We start from the raw sequence: 11,533 nt of genomic DNA, 5'->3' as shown, positions 1-11,533 counted from the left end.
GTACTATTGTTTTTACTCCTGAGATGTAAATGGAAGGTACCCTCTTACTCCTTGGCACTTCCTGCCATGGGAATAGGTCAGGCTGCTCAATCTGATCAGTATTGTTGGCAGTGAGCATTTCGCTGTGCATGCTAATTGGGGGAAGTGGCTGTCGTTGAGGATTGTTTGGCCCAGAACTGTCTTGGAATTCCCCTGTGTCAAGATCTTTCGTATTGGAAGGTTGTGTTAATGGCTGATTTGTCTTTGTAGGGTTAAGAATTTTAATTTTATTGAATTCTGAGGCAAATCTTTTGGCAGTGTCACTTTTGAATTTAGGGGTGTTGAAATCAAGATCTTGTTTTGGTAATTCATGAAAGGATTGGTCCTCGTCTGTGGTGTCCATTTCTCTATTTTGCCTTTTTCCCGGGGTATAGTTGGGGGCTGAGAAGACAGCCATGTTAGGGAGCGTGGTTGCTGGTATATCGCTAAGCCAATTATTTATAATGTCGTTACTATTTTCTAGCTCAGTCAGAGGAGGGGATTGGGTGATAGTCATACTCGTACGGGATGCCGGGGTCAGGGATTCTAATAGACTCTTTTTTGCTTTGACATTCGTTTTAGGAGACTTATTTTTATTTTTGGAATTGTTTGGTTTAGGTTTAGAAATGTTTTTATTTTTGTCAATATATAGATATGAATTGTCAATGGTTTTATTAGTGGCTGCATGTATTTGATCATCAGCAGCAACATCGTCAGCAACATCGTCAGCAACATTGACAGCAACATGTCTATAATCTGTATCAGCAACATTAATGAGAAGCGGGTCAGTAAGCTCTTTCGCCGCAACATGTTGCTGGCCGTGTCGCTGTCGGGTGGAGAGAGAGAGATGATATCGTGCTCCATTTTGGAGAGTTTTCTGGAGCTTGATTTTGGAGCCGTTTCCCTGGACATCTACCGCAGGAAGGTGGCAGGCTCGCCGATCAGGCACTTTTTCAGGGAAAGTGCCGTCCTCATTGAGTGACTCCCAGGAACAAGATGGATCAACGGACATTTCGTGGAGAGGAGATGGATCTCCCCGTGCCTGTCTCAGCCCAGTTCTCTGGGGGGAGCACCCATCAAGCTCCGAGCTAGAGCTGGAAGAAAGTGTGATGCACGCACCTGTCAGATCCAGTTGAGCAATGGTTGTCTTGTCTGTTTGGTGGCTGGTCTCCATTTTCTTCTCTTCCTTCTCTTCCTTCTCTTCCTTTATGCACTTTGGTCTTTGGTCCCCCATTTTTTCTTCCATGTAGTCAGTTTTCCAATTCCTCGGTACCACTACTTTCCTTGCTTTTATTTGCTTTTCTTTAATACTTTTAATGGCCTTTACTTGTATATAATTTTATTTGATTTTTTGATTTATATTTTTTGATTTTTTGATTTTTTTGATGTTCAAACTTTTTGATTTTTTTGATGTTCATTTGATGTTCAAACTTGCTCAGTTTTTTTTTTGATGTTCAAACTTGCTTTTGATGTTCAAACTTGCTCAGGGCACTTAGTGTGACCTGACGCAATCTTTATTAGTGTTCTTATTACTTATTAGCAACATTTAACATTATTTATGGAAACTTACAAATTTTTTAACATTTAGGTATTTTTTTGACATTACGGTAACATTGATAAAATATACTGAAAAATACTATACAGTTCGATAACATCGATATGTAAACAAGTTAAGATTGGCTTGTGTTTTCTTTTTCTTTTTTTTTTTTTGACTTAGGTGTAAAAAAATTTTGTAACGCCGCTCCTGGACCCCTCATCCGGTGCGAAACGGAGGCATGGACGACAGGGAGACCTCCAAAGCATCGGCATCGCAAGCGCGGCATCGCCTCGTCCCTCTCCTCCTGGCCGAATCCAGTCGATGCAACTCTAGGAAGAACGCACGCATATGCTTCTTTCTGTGGATGAATATGAAACTCCTGGCTGATTTTAATATTATTTTATTTTCAGGTTTATGTTTTGTTTGTATTTTATTTGCAGGCCATTGATTGGCTTGCTTGGAAGCTATCGTAGTAAGTGAATTAATTTGTGTTTTGGCTGATTATTAAATGTATTCTATTTACAGGTTCATTTGGTTTATTTGGAGTTTTGCGTTGTATTTGGTAAGCGAGTCTATTTCTGTTTTGGCTGATTTTGATTGTATTTTATTTGCAGGTTTTGATTGGTTTGTTTGATGGCTATCGTAGTAAGTGAATTGATTTGTGTTTTGACTGATTATTAAATGTATTCTATTTGCAGGTTCAATTGATTTATTTGGAGGTTTGCGTTGTATTTGGTGAGCGAGTCTATTTATGTTTTGGCTGATTTTGATTGTATTTTATTTGCAGATATTGATTGGTTCGTTTGGAAGCTAGCGTGGTAAGTAAATTAATTTGTGTTTTGACTGATTTTAATTGTATTTTATTTGCAGGTTCAATTGGTTTGTTTGGAGGTGTGCGTTGAATTTGGTAAGCGAGTTTATTTCTGTTTTGGCTGATTTTAATTGTATTTTATTTGCAGATTGTGATTGGTTTGTTTGGAAGCTAGCGTGGTAAGTATATTAATTTGTGTTTTGACTGATTTTAATTGTATTTTATTTGCAGGTTCAATTGGTTTGTTTGGAGGTGTGCGTTGAATTTGGTAAGCGAGTTTATTTCTGTTTTGGCTGATTTTAATTGTATTTTATTTGCAGATTGTGATTGGTTTGTTTGGAAGCTAGCGTGGTAAGTATATTAATTTGTGTTTTGACTGATTTTAATTGTATTTTATTTGCAGGTTCAATTGGTTTATTTGGAGGTGTGCGTTGAATTTGGAAAGCGAGTTTATTTCTGTTTTGGCTGATTTTGATTGTATTTTATTTGCAGATATTGATTGGTTTGCTTGAATGCTAGCGTGGTAAGTAAATTAATTTGTGTTTTGACTGATTTTAATTGTATTTTATTTGCAGGTTCAATTGGTTTATTTGGAGGTGTGCGTTGAATTTGGTAAGCGAGTTTATTTCTGTTTTGGCTGATTTTGATTGTATTTTATTTGCAGGTTTTGATTGGTTTGCTTGGAGGTGATTTGGTAAGTGGTTTAAGTTATGTTTTGGCTGCTTTTAATTAGTTTTATTTGTAGGTTTATACTTTCTGGATTTTTGCTGTACCATTGGATCAAGTCTTAACCATTCGGCTGGAGGACGCCTTCCTCTACATCCCCTCTGTGGTCTGGCACTATAATTCTTTGTATACCCAATGGTTGGCCCCTGATTCTTTCAAGTATTGTTTCCCTAGTAAATTTCCCTTGAGCATACATTTTTCTGTACACGTTTATTTGTAGTTCGCAGAATCTGTCCGGGTGTTTGTATGGTTTTTTCTTCCGTTCGGCCTCTCTATTGTCCATTTTAGCCTTTTCCAGTCTTTCCTGTTCTTCATTTTCTAACCTCAGCAGAGTAGGAAGTCCTTTCCTCAGGATGGGTACATACTTCTCTGCTATAACTTTGCGTTCAGCTTCGGAATAGTATCGAGTAGGATCCAAATCTGGATTTGGTTGTTCTTGACGTTGTCCATTACAACGCGGGAGGATAAACTTCCGGAGTTGATTGTCATATCTGTGGCGGCTAGATTTCAATCTATTAGGGACATGGGGGTTGGTCAGCAGTCTGGCCACTTCGGAGTTTGAGTGATCCACAAGTGAATTAGCGAGACGGCCGCTAGCCTTCTCGTAAACCTCCTCGACAGTTTTGATATTGTATACACTTCTGATATTGTCGTTTCTTGTATATATTGTGGCCCTAACTGCCCTCCTCACTAGTTTGTTTTGGAGTGTTTGTATCTTTTTCACTAATGAGTCAGAAGCCAGGGCACCCCAGACTGGAAAAGCATAAAACCAAATTGGCATGATTAATTGTTTTAGGATCGTCACTTTGCATTCTTTGGCAAGCCGGCTTTTGCAGCCAATAATCCAATCAAGTTTAATTGACGCAGTTCTTGTCTTATTTATAATGGCTTTGACATGGTGGTTAAGGCTAAGTTTCCTATCGAGCGTAACCCCAAGATACATTTGTTTGAATTTGTTAGGAATTCTTTGTCCATTTAATTTAGGCGTACTTTCTTGCTGTGTTTTGCTAAGTTTATTCAGTGTGAAAAATACGTGGGCTGTTTTCTTTTCGTTAATGCCCATTTCCCATTTTTTAGCCCAAACACTGAACTTATTTAAATATTGTTCGTTCATTTTTGCCGCTGTCAAGGGGAAGTCCGCTCTGCTCATGATAATTGTGTCATCTGCATACGTAGCTAACATTCTGTTTTTTTCCCTTAGTACCGGTATCGAAGTGGGGTGATATCCATTCAAGCAGTTTGGTAGCGGAACGTCAGATGAGTAAATGCTGTATAGAAGTGGACCTAAATTGCTGCCCTGAGGAACCCCGGCTTTTATTTTTCCAATTCTCGATGTAATACCATTGTTGGTAATTACTTCGAAGGTCCTTTCATTTAGGTAGCTTTCTAGTAGCTTGAAGGCCTGAAGAGACACCAGTTTTGATAGCTTATATAGCAAACCGGTGTGCCATACTCTATCAAACGCTTCAGATATATCTATAAAAACAGCTGAGCAGTATTGTTTTTCTTCGAAGGCCCCCATAATGAATTGCGTTACTCTTGCTAGCTGTTGTTCAGTGGCATGTTCTTTTCGAAACCCAAATTGATGTGTGGGAAGGGCTCTAGAGAAATCCTCAAAGTCAAATAATCGTTTAATAAAAAGTTTTTCAAAGGTTTTAGCTAATCCAGAAAGGAGACTGATTGGGCGATAGGATGTTACCGACTGAGCAGGCTTATTTGGCTTAAGAAGTAATGTGATTGTGGCGTGTTTCCAAGCTTGCGGGAAGTGACCCAATCTCAGCATTGAGTTGAAGATCAGGAGAATATATAGTAGGGCTTTCTTTGGGAGAGCCTTGATTAACACATTGTCTATTCTGTCTTTACCTGGGGATTTATTCAAGATCAAGTTTTTAATTTCGGTTGTCAGTTCTGGGAGTGTAAATGGTCTGAGAGGACGTGTTTGTGTCTTTGTTGCTGCATCCGTCAGCTTCTGTTTCTCAATGTCTAGGTCTTTTTGTGTCGTCTCGCGTTCCTTTTCTGAGCTTGTATGTCTGGGCTTAAATCGTTGTTCAAAGTGAGAGACAAATACTTCGGCTTTCTCTTCGTTACTCTTGGTCCATACGGGTCGTTGGTTAGAGTTCCCCGTCTGCGTGCAAATGGGCCAGTTTGGTTGTGGCTGTCTCTTGATTGTATTTGTTACTTTCCAGAGCTTTGCCATTTTGTATCTGTCTTGCGTGTTTATACCTTCAAATTGCTGATTAATGTTGTTTGTTTTTAATTTTTGTAATTTTTTCCTGAGGGTGTTCTGGGCGGCCTTGTACAGTGTTTTAGCCTCTTCTGTGTGGAATATTTTAAATCTGAGGTTCAGTTCGTTTTTTATTTGCAGAAGCGCTTTAGTTTCATCGTCTAGTTTATAGCGTGCTTTGTCCATCCTTCGTTGGCTGTTTGAATTCCCAGATCTTAATCTTTGATTGGAGTTTACATTTTTAGTGGCTAGTTTTATCGCGTCATGTATGTTTGTAGTTAGTATTTTTACTGCGTCGTCAATATCCAGTCCCGAGTGAATTTCCGTGTTTAAGTTTATGGTCTGTTCCAAGTGCTCTTTTACTCTGTTAATATTTGTTTTCTTTGTAATTAGTCGTCTGCCTATAGAACTTTGGGTGAATGTGTCGGCCCCATTTGTACACATTTCGATGGTTATTGGCAGGTGATCGGAGTCCAGACTGCTACATGAATGGATTTTCATCCTATTTACTGTAATACCCCCACAAACTGCAAAGTCGATGGCTGAGGGTCTTTTTCTGCTGTCGTATGGATAGTGGGTGGCACCTCCTGTGGCCAGGATGTTGTATCTGGCTCCAGAGCTCACAGCTTGCATCAGGGCACGTCCTCTCCTACAGGATCTGGGGTTCCCCCACCATGGATGCTTAGCATTCCAATCTCCGCAGCAAATGAACCCGGAGGTACCCCCCAATATGTTGTCAAAATGCAGGAGTAGTGATCTGAAATGATTCTCAGTCCAATTGAAGTTAGGTGGGCAGTACGTCGGTGCAACCACGATCATGTTTCTCCTCTTGTTGTTTATTGGGATTATTACAATTGGGGTACATTGAAGGAAATCGGTGCTAATGGGTTCCAGTGCAGCATGTCTAACATTTTCTTTCACATATACCACGACCCCCCCTTTTTTGTGGTTTATAGGATTGGCAGTGTGGTATGAGATGTAGTTTGGTATTTTCAGTAGGTCAGCGCTCTGTTTAGTTCTAGTTTCAATAACCATCATAATTTGTATGTCCCCATTTGTCATGAATGTTTCAAGTTCAGCCATTTTATTTTTGATCCCACAGGCGTTCCAGAAAGCTATTTTAAGCCTGTTGGAGTTGGGCAGGTTTGCCCCGGTCGTGTCAAGAGTTTGTGGCGGAAAGTGATTGGAATGTGGGAAATGGTTTGCGTTATTATTGTTTGTGTTCATGTCTGTAAATTATTGGCTAGTTTAGTTAGATATAATGTATAGCAATGAGTTGTTTTATTGTTTGTTTTCTATTTGATTGAGGATATTTGTTGTTTTGTGATGTTCAGAATTGTTTGTAGTGTTATTTATATTGTCAGTATTTTTGGGGGGAGGGTTTTGCAGTAGTGTGTGAATTTGGCTAATTGACGCCATGATGTCCTTAATACTGAGCTCAATTACATTGAGCCTGTCTTCAAACCGCTTGTTCTCCTGTTCAGCGGGGCCCTCTGTCATTACTTTTGCAGACTGCGAGAGCGCCATCTGCTCCTCCCTCAGTCTACTCTGGAATTTCTCTAGGTGGCTGGCGGCTGGGTTGACATTCGTGTCACCGGTTTTTGGAGCCCGTCCCTTCCCTATTCTGTCCTTCTTATGGCTGGATGTTTGCTTGCTCCTTTCTCGGTTTCTCATCTTAGAAAGCCTTTTTTTTATTTCAGTGCTGTGGAGGCTCGGCTTGGGTTGGACTGTTCTGCCTGAGAAAGGGTTAGTGAAACCCCTCCCTGGGATTTTCCGCCCTTCGACATAGTCGCCCTCATCCTTTCGATGGTCACCTGCAGTAGTGGGGCCCCCTCTGTTTGGTTGGGGGTGCCTGGAGATCTCCTCCCATACACTCGGCCTCCCTAGTGCCTTCCCTATGCTCCTGTCCATATTGACAATTTTGTCGATTTTGAGCTTGCTTCTGGCAGCTTTGAAGGCCGGGCAACCCTTAAAACAACTGACATGCTCTCCGCCGCAGTTAACACATTTAGCAGGAGTGTATCTGGGTTTGGTGCATGTAGTTGAGAGATGGTCACTGGCGCACTTCATGCACTTGGGTGCGTTTCTACAGTAGTTCCTAGTGTGTCCGTAGGCCTTTTGATGTTCAAACTTGCTCAGGGCACTTAGTGTGACCTGACGCAATCTTTATTAGTGTTCTTATTACTTATTAGCAACATTTAACATTATTTATGGAAACTTACAATTTTTTTAACATTTAGGTATTTTTTTTTAACATTACGGTAACATTGATAAAATATACAGAAAAAATATACAGATAAATACTATACAGTTATCGATGTAAACAAGTTAAGATTGGCTTGTGTTTTCTTTTTCTTTTTTTTTTGACTTAGGCATAAAAAACCCTGCAACGCCGCTCCTGGACCCCTCATCCGGTGCGAAACGGAGGCATGGACGACAGGGAGACCTCCAAAGCATCGGCAACGCAAGCGCGGCATCGCCTCGTCCCTCCTTTCCTGGCCGAATCCAGTCGATGCAACTCCAGGGAGAACGGCGACGCATATGCCTCTTTCTGTGGATGAATATGAAACTCCTGGCCGATTTTAATATTATTTTATTTTCAGGTTTATGTTTTGTTTGTATTTTATTTGCAGGTTATTGATTGGTTTGTTTGGAAGCTATCGTAGTAAGTGAATTAATTTGTGTTTTGGCTGATTATTAAATGTATTCTATTTGCAGGTTCATTTGGTTTATTTGGAGTTTTGCGTTGTATTTGGTAAGCGAGTCTATTTCTGTTTTGGCTGATTTTGATTGTATTTTATTTGCAGGTTTTGATTGGTTTGTTTGATGGCTATCGTAGTAAGTGAATTGATTTGTGTTTTGACTGATTATTAAATGTATTCTATTTGCAGGTTCAATTGATTTATTTGGAGGTTTGCGTTGTATTTGGTGAGCGAGTCTATTTATGTTTTGGCTGATTTTGATTGTATTTTATTTGCAGATATTGATTGGTTCGTTTGGAAGCTAGCGTGGTAAGTAAATTAATTTGTGTTTTGACTGATTTTAATTGTATTTTATTTGCAGGTTCAATTGGTTTGTTTGGAGGTGTGCGTTGAATTTGGTAAGCGAGTTTATTTCTGTTTTGGCTGATTTTAATTGTATTTTATTTGCAGATTGTGATTGGTTTGTTTGGAAGCTAGCGTGGTAAGTATATTAATTTGTGTTTTGACTGATTTTAATTGTATTTTATTTGCAGGTTCAATTGGTTTATTTGGAGGTGTGCGTTGAATTTGGTAAGCGAGTTTATTTCTGTTTTGGCTGATTTTGATTGTATTTTATTTGCAGGTTTTGATTGGTTTGCTTGGAGGTGATTTGGTAAGTGGTTTAAGTTATGTTTTGGCTGCTTTTAATTAGTTTTATTTGTAGGTTTATACTTTCTGGATTTTTGCTGTACCATTGGATCAAGTCTTAACCATTCGGCTGGAGGACGCCTTCCTCTACATCCCCTCTGTGGTCTGGCACTATAATTCTTTGTATACCCAATGGTTGGCCCCTGATTCTTTCAAGTATTGTTTCCCTAGTAAATTTCCCTTGAGCATACATTTTTCTGTACACGTTTATTTGTAGTTCGCAGAATCTGTCCGGGTGTTTGTATGGTTTTTTCTTCCGTTCGGCCTCTCTATTGTCCATTTTAGCCTTTTCCAGTCTTTCCTGTTCTTCATTTTCTAACCTCAGCAGAGTAGGAAGTCCTTTCCTCAGGATGGGTACATACTTCTCTGCTATAACTTTGCGTTCAGCTTCGGAATAGTATCGAGTAGGATCCAGATCTGGATTTGGTTGTTCTTGACGTTGTCCATTACAACGCGGGAGGATAAACTTCCGGAGTTGATTGTCATATCTGTGGCGGCTAGATTTCAATCTATTAGGGACATGGGGGTTGGTCAGCAGTCTGGCCACTTCGGAGTTTGAGTGATCCACAAGTGAATTAGCGAGACGGCCGCTAGCCTTCTCGTAAACCTCCTCGACAGTTTTGATATTGTATACACTTCTGATATTGTCGTTTCTTGTATATATTGTGGCCCTAACTGCCCTCCTCACTAGTTTGTTTTGGAGTGTTTGTATCTTTTTCACTAATGAGTCAGAAGCCAGGGCACCCCAGACTGGAAAAGCATAAAACCAAATTGGCATGATTAATTGTTTTAGGATCGTCACTTTGCATTCTTTGGCAAGCCGGCTTTTGCAGCCAATAATCCAATCAAGTTTAATTGACGCAGTTCTTGTCTTATTTATAATGGCTTTGACATGGTGGTTAAGGCTAAGTTTCCTATCGAGCGTAACCCCAAGATACATTTGTTTGAATTTGTTAGGAATTCTTTGTCCATTTAATTTAGGCGTACTTTCTTGCTGTGTTTTGCTAAGTTTATTCAGTGTGAAAAATACGTGGGCTGTTTTCTTTTCGTTAATGCCCATTTCCCATTTTTTAGCCCAAACACTGAACTTATTTAAATATTGTTCGTTCATTTTTGCCGCTGTCAAGGGGAAGTCCGCTCTGCTCATGATAATTGTGTCATCTGCATACGTAGCTAACATTCTGTTGTTTTCCCTTAGTACCGGTATCGAAGTGGGGTGATATCCATTCAAGCAGTTTGGTAGCGGAACGTCAGATGAGTAAATGCTGTATAGAAGTGGACCTCTCTAGTTAGTTTGTGTATATTTATGTTATTTGTTGGCGTTTAAACTCTATTTATCATTAGGTTTGTGTTTTTATTGGCGTTTAAAATTATTTATTGGGGAGCAGAAAGCTTGTCGGTAGTAGTAGTAGCGGTGGTGGGGGGGAAGGGACTTTTTGTCATGTCAGCGGGGGGGGGGCACGGCACAGCACGGCACGGCACACGACAGACAGCACAAGAAGAAAACAGGGCGCAACACAGAAAGAAAACGGAGATGAGATGGCGACACGGCAAAAACGACACGAAAAACGATTTTTGGCACGTCCGACGATCGCGACCTCTCGAGCGGGCAGACGAGATGAGAGTGGCCTGGACGAGGTTCATGGTGAAACACTCATGTGTCCGCCAACTCCCATGCTCTCCACACTCGAGAGACCCGATCGCCGATCGTCATTTACCGGTGCTCTCACCCCCGGTTCCACTTTCACACACCCCAATATTGAGTGAGATGAAAGTGTTCCGAGGGCAGCAGCACCGACAAGTAGGCAATGAAAATTGCAATGGCTGTTTGCTGTATTGGCTGTGTGTGTTGTTGTTGGGCAATGGCCCGTGTCTTATGTTTTCTTTGTGTTGTGTGAATTGGCTGCTCTGTTGTCAAGGATGGGATGGGATGGGAAGGGGAAAGATGCCTGCTCCCGTATAACCGCCCGGATACTTTATACTTCCGGATCTTACGATCCGGGCGCGTGTAGCTCCGAAGAGACGACCGCATAGCATCTTGTGGGCGGTTGAAATGGCTTTGTTGGGGCGTGTGGCAGAGTGGCGATGGCTGGCAGTGTTAATTTTGATCCTGCTCAGCCTCATTTTTGGTTTTTATTGGCATTTGAAGTGGGTAGGGGGGGGGTGGGTGTGGGATTGGCTGGGCATAATTGCCGAAGTTGGCGGCCGATAACACACTAGCATTGAGAAATGCAATTTAAATTTGAATTGGCTTTTTGTGTGTTATCGGTCAATGGTCTGGTATTTGCGTGGTATTTTTAGTGATACCACATGTCAAGGGGGAATATGGGAATGGAAGATAGATGGGGAAGAAGAGGAAAAAGGTAATAAAACTAATTAGAAACTACTAATAATATACAATTAACTACAGAAAAACTACATTAATTTACAAAAACTTATTTCTAATATCACAGGCAAGTAAGTAAAACTATGGACAAACTATCTACGGACATGCAAAAACTACAGAAACAACAGGATTGACATCTACAACAAAAACATTGATGCAGACAAGGTAAAATAAACAATAATTGACATACATTTACAACATATAAACATATTAATTACAATTTATTTTATTTCTAACAGGAGGACAAACAACAACGGAGCACCGGCGGGCATAACAAACGCAATGCGAACATTACGCTGTATACCGGCCGGCTCTGTTGTCCCCCTGTGTGTTGTTTATTGGCGATGGCTGGATTCATGGTGTTGGCGTGCATCGTGGGCAATGATGGAGATGGCGAGCAGCTCTAGTCCGGCCGCCCACGTTGCATCTGTCAGGTGGAGAT

The 11,533-nt window shown here is 40.6% G+C and overlaps 2 long non-coding RNA genes across 2 annotated transcripts; both read left to right on the top strand.

Annotated features, from left to right (window-relative positions):
- Nucleotides 1-2,303: 2,303 nt before the first annotated feature.
- LOC113564901 lies at nt 2,304-2,889 on the top strand. Its single transcript, XR_003408375.1, has 3 exons — nt 2,304-2,373; nt 2,770-2,790; nt 2,859-2,889. It is a non-coding gene; the product is annotated as an uncharacterized LOC113564901 (long non-coding RNA).
- A 58-nt stretch (nt 2,890-2,947) lies between these two features.
- LOC113564900 lies at nt 2,948-3,285 on the top strand. The gene is made up of 3 exons (XR_003408374.1): nt 2,948-2,978; nt 3,031-3,060; nt 3,112-3,285. It is a non-coding gene; the product is annotated as an uncharacterized LOC113564900 (long non-coding RNA).
- Nucleotides 3,286-11,533: the final 8,248 nt, after the last annotated feature.

Source organism: Drosophila persimilis, unplaced genomic scaffold (genome assembly GCF_003286085.1).
Source record: "Drosophila persimilis strain 14011-0111.01,24,50 unplaced genomic scaffold, DperRS2 tig00000000-arrow-pilon, whole genome shotgun sequence".
NCBI classification, from domain to species: Eukaryota; Metazoa; Arthropoda; class Insecta; order Diptera; family Drosophilidae; genus Drosophila; species Drosophila persimilis.
This window is presented reverse-complemented; position numbering and strand designations above follow the sequence as displayed.